General features: G+C 43.5%; 1 long non-coding RNA gene across 1 annotated transcript; it reads left to right on the top strand.

Moving 5' to 3' along the window:
* Positions 1-327: 327 nt before the first annotated feature.
* Positions 328-4,267, top strand: LOC125941794 (uncharacterized). Its single transcript, XR_007464613.1, has 3 exons — positions 328-577; positions 2,444-2,547; positions 4,150-4,267. It is a non-coding gene; the product is annotated as an uncharacterized LOC125941794 (long non-coding RNA).
* The last annotated feature ends 896 nt before the right edge of the window (positions 4,268-5,163 follow it).

Raw genomic sequence — 5,163 nt, 5'->3', positions numbered from 1 at the left:
ATTGGCTCATGCTTCAGCTACGACTTCCCTTGAGTGACAAATGCGAATCTCGAAGGCTATGCTCCTGAAGCGATGCGAATCAGGGAGGCAGGTTTCTTTTCGTTAACCGCAGTGTGGCGCTGCTGCAGTGTTTTGCTGCCAATTAATCCAATCCAATCCAAGTTGCTGTAGTGCATGGACCACGTTGGCTGTGCGCGAGTGCTCGTTGCAGTGAGGTGGTAGTTGAATTTCATATTAGAAGTGCCTAGGCAAAATGTGCTTCTTATCGTGTGCATTAACCATCGCACAACCTGTGGACTCGTGAAATGCCGTTGTTCGCCGTGGGTTTCGTGCGATACGCCAGTGTCAACAGTGTCTTACTGCGCCCGTCCAAGCTGCCTTTGTTTCCGCCTGCCTGCGCTCTCTCGTGAAAAGCCTGGTACTGGGGCTTCATCTCATTGTATGGAAGAATTTGTTGTAGGTTGTGCATTCGTGGTGCTGTAGTTCATCGGCAGCTCTACAGTGTTTGCGCCCGAAAGAGAGTTGGTGCCACGGTACCCGTGAGACGAAAGAGCGTTTGTTGACTACGTCTTGAAAGGTAAGCAAGTTTGGCGCTTGTGCGCGTTGTTGTAGCTTATGGTTCATGTAATGAGCTTTGTGTAACAAGAGCAGAGCACATTCTGAGCGTAAGTGGTCCATGTTTCTGGTGCACATATAGTAAGCAATTTTACGAAAGCTTCTGTTGATGTTATCGCGTACTTGCATTTTCCTGTGAAGTATGCTACCCCGTCTGATTGCTCTGTTACGTTTGGCCGAGTTGGGTTCCAAGCCGGGAGAAGGAAGAACGTACTATCGTGAGCAATATGAGCGCGAACACGCGAGCGCGTGGAAAATAGCCTCAAACCCTACATCGGCCGATTTGCAGCGGCCGCTTTTGGAAACAAATCGGAAAGGGCACCGCGCTTCCGCTGGCTGTTCACACTCCAGCCTCGATACCATTGCTGCAAAACGGTAGCTTGTAGCATGTCACTGGCCGCGCTAGCGGTGATATCAATTCACTTTAACGCGCACAGCTACATCAAATGACCCATCAAGCTCTGCAGCTGCTGAGATATCGGCTGTGACGTAGACTTCCATAATATGGTGCTTAATCATGCTTGTATTAAATCTAGGCGGTGTTGGCTGAGCGTTCGGATACGCCACTTTTATCATTTTTTTTTTTACGCTAGCGAAGCGGGAGTGCCAACATTTAGCGGAAGAGCGCCGCCCCTCCTTTCCCCTCCGGTTTCGGCAGCGCCATCCACGTATGACGCTATCTAGGTTTTGAGGCTATTTTCCACGCGCTCCCGTGTTCGAGCTCATATTGCTCACGATAGTACTTTTAATGCGGCATGCTTGCCGACAGAAGGTGTACAAAAAGAAGCGCCAACGGCGTGATCCGCAGTCCTTTATAAAGGAACGCCGTGATCAAAGGGCGAGTGAAAACATATCAGCGCACATGCGCGAAACAGATTATCGTCCGGAACAGATGAGCCAGACTTGGGCGCCGGCTGATAAGCGGTGCGCAAACGCAACAGCTCTGACTGAATGGGAACACAATTATGGAAACACTGCAAGTTACTGTTTGTTGGGTAGTTTCCCGGCAGAAGATTATTCCATATTTAAGCATTTCCGCGAGTACACTGCAGGTGTGTATACGTCGATGTGTCATGGGCTTCACGCGTTGGCACAGGATAGCTATGTTTGACGCTTGCGCACATATTAGCTTGTATGAAGACTTTTTTGTATACAGTTCACTTTCAAAGCCCGCATCGCGAGAACCTGTCTGTATTCTATATTGAACTATAGAACCTGTCGTGTTCTATATTGCAAGGCAGATATACGCAGATATTGCAATGACGAGGTTTCTTTTTAATCGAGACATCCCAATCAGACGCTGGCTTTTACTATATATACATATTCATCTAAAGAACAGTATGCCAGCTCTTCCAGTCATAGGTAATGACTGTGCCTTGTAGTATTAAAGTAAGGGCTGCGATTTCGTGGCGCTACTTTGCGCTCTATCCTACGTGACTCTTACCACCCACTGTGAACGGCCGGCTATTCCAGTTCATAACACGGGCGGCGCGTCGGTCAAACCACTGACGAAGAGCAAGAAGGAATATCATCGCTAAACAAACACGGCCTAGGGTTCAAGACTTTTCATGTGCTCAATATTTTTTATCATAATCCAATGCTCTTTTGCTTTATTACATATTTGAGTTTCGGTGATTTTTCTGGTAGTTTTATGTTTGCTGCATTTCCGCATGGAATCTCACATAACTGTGTAACCTCCTGAGATATAATGGAAAGATTCGTACGAGACGCGCATTAATGTAGCTGCTAGTGTGAGGCTCTTTGCAATTCAGTATTATGTAGTATGACAGGTTTCCAGATTCACATTGCAATAAATTATTCATTGCAGTTGAAGGCTGTGCGGATTCTGGAGGCATCCCACAGGAACCTGCAGCACTGCTGCAAGCTGGAGAGCACCACTATAAAGCACCTGATCTGCGTGCTTTTACAAAGGTGCGTACAAAACTGTCATTGCATTGTGTGTTGTAGGATATGTTTCTGTAATATGCAATCATTTTACTGTATGTGCCATTTTCATGATTTCTAGTGGCTAATCACTTGCATATCACTTTTGGTCATCTGGGGGGCGCTCAGTTTAATGAACTTATCTTTAACTAGCCTCCTCTGAGCTAAATATAACCCTGACTTGAGTAACTGCATGATGAACTCTGTACAGACTGTACATTAATCTAGTCAGTTTGCCTTTTTAAGATAATCATTGAGAAGCACGAGGTCTCGAGATGTGTATCTTTTTGTCATTTTTATTATGGAGTATTGTGAAGCTCACTTCTCACACTATTGCCTGTGCGCCTATATTGTTCCCTCTAATCGCTCACACTTACGTATTGCGTACCGTACTTCATCTCCTAAAATTAGCATACAAACAGCAAGATTTTCGTCTTTATTAGGTAGCTGCTGAATCCCTAGCCACAGTACGAGAAGGTAATTCCTCAAGCATATAACTAACCAATAACCTTTTAATGTGACAAGTTCAATATGCACCCGAAGTGCAGGTTGGCTTCAAGCAGGAAGCTGGTCTCCTTTGTATTTTAGAGAAATTTGAGGTGGTAACGCAAACTGCTAAATCACAACAATCTGCACAGCGCAGTAGTTGCAAGCTACCACGACAGTGCAGCTGAATGCTGAGTGTTCACCGTTACATGGGCACTTTTTTTTCTGCGGGCAGTAGCAAGCCACGACAGTGCAGCTGAAGACTGAGCGTTCGCCTTTACATTGGCATTTTTTTCAGCGTGTCTCTGCCCTTCTCCAGTTGACATTGGATAAAGCTTGTTCTTTGCTGTCACTTATCTGAAATGCAAACAATCTTTTTTACCTTTTCTTTCATATTACTTGTCAGCTGCCTAATACACAAGCTTCCAGTGACATGGTAACAGTGCTTACTACTGCCCAGAACATGTGTGCATCTGTTTGTGGTACCACATGCTCACTACCTCAGATTTACTGAGATGTCACAAGGAACCTTGCTTCATGCTCAAGCTGCCCTGCACTTGGTGGAAATATTGAAATAGTCACTTTTTAATATAATAATTTGTTGTGGTTTTAGCAAATTGAGTTTTGAAACTGTGAATAATGCGCACTAGAGGGTCTATAAAAATGTTTTCTACCACCTAAAGACATGGTTTAGGCAAAAAGTGCTTTATGCATGTCATCACATTTATTGAGTTCGGCATATCTCGCTGAAGCCATTCTAAAAACTTTGAGTATCTTTACTGCAACTGATTTACAGCTACTTTATACAAGTGTACGATTCCTATATGTAACACATGCATATTATGTGCAGCAGTTTTGCTTCAGCAATGCTTCAGTCACTTTTTGGGTGGCGTTCCAATACCCACAAGGACGTCGGCCAAAAAGAAGCTTTGCACCCCAGAGGTGTGAATGCCATTCTAAGTATGTGTGGCAAGGCAGTCAGTTGAAATCTTCGTTTTGATTGTGGGTCATTCGAAGTCAAATTCTTGTGGATGACTGCATCATGCTTATCTTGACCAGATACAATTCATAAGGCTAACTATTATTGTATTTTTCCTCCTTTAGGCTTGCAGCAAGAGGGATATCAAGAACACGGGAGATATCCAGACCACATTATAGTCACTGCTTGCTTGTGGCTTCTTAGGGCATGTATGAAAGGGTTGGAAAATAAACATCAGTGTTTGAAAAGATTGGTGTGTTTCACTAACAGGTACATACTTTTATATGTTCAAGGTTGCATCAGAGCACTGCCAGACAATTTTTTAAAAATGCTGGAAAATGTCGATAAATGCCACCAGAATGTTTCTAGGGCGAGCAACAGAAAGTTGGAAAAAAGCTACAAGAATGTTTCTAGAGCAAGCAACAGAAAGTTGAAAGAACGTTACAAGGATGTTTCTAGGGTGAACAGCAAAAAGTAGGAAAAAAGTTACTAGGATGTTTCTAGGTCAAGCAACAGAAAGTTGGGAAAAAGTTACAAGGATGTTTCTAGGGCGAACAGCAAAAAGTGGGAAAAAAGTTACTAGGAAGTTTCTAGGTCAAGCAACAGAAAGTTGGAAAAAAGTTACAAGTATGTTTCTAGGGCGAACGGCAAAAAGTTGAAAAAAAGTTGCTAGGATGTTTCTAAGAAGTAAAAAGACGCCCTGCTTTTAATGTTTGAAGGATGTTCATTCATCGTTTCAAGAAAGTTTGTAAATGAAATTTTAATTGAATATCGGTGGCCAATAGTCGACAGGATGTTGGTATGAAGTACTTAGGAAGTTTAAAAACGGTTTGAGAACTTTCAATAGACCGTTCGTAGGTTTTAATAACATTTGTCTAAAAAAATTTAATTGAAAGTTACTAGAATTTTTTGTAAGGGAGGAGGCGCAGCTATCAGGGGCGTAGCCAGAAATTCTTTCCGGGGGGGGGGGGCAAGCTTCTGCTTTCCTCCACGTCACGTGATCGATAATAAATATCGGTAGTTGAAGCAGACTCTATACATGTATATCAAAGACATGGGACCCCCCCCCCCCTCGCGTGTGCGTGTGCTTGTGAAGAAATTAAGTAAAAAGTAAAGTAAGCTCAGTAAATACAGTAAGT

The sequence above is a fragment of the Dermacentor silvarum genome, unplaced genomic scaffold (genome assembly GCF_013339745.2).
Source record: "Dermacentor silvarum isolate Dsil-2018 unplaced genomic scaffold, BIME_Dsil_1.4 Seq323, whole genome shotgun sequence".
In the NCBI taxonomy this organism is placed as follows: domain Eukaryota; kingdom Metazoa; phylum Arthropoda; class Arachnida; order Ixodida; family Ixodidae; genus Dermacentor; species Dermacentor silvarum.
Note: the sequence above shows the minus strand (reverse complement) of the source record. Positions and strands in the feature narration are given on the sequence as shown.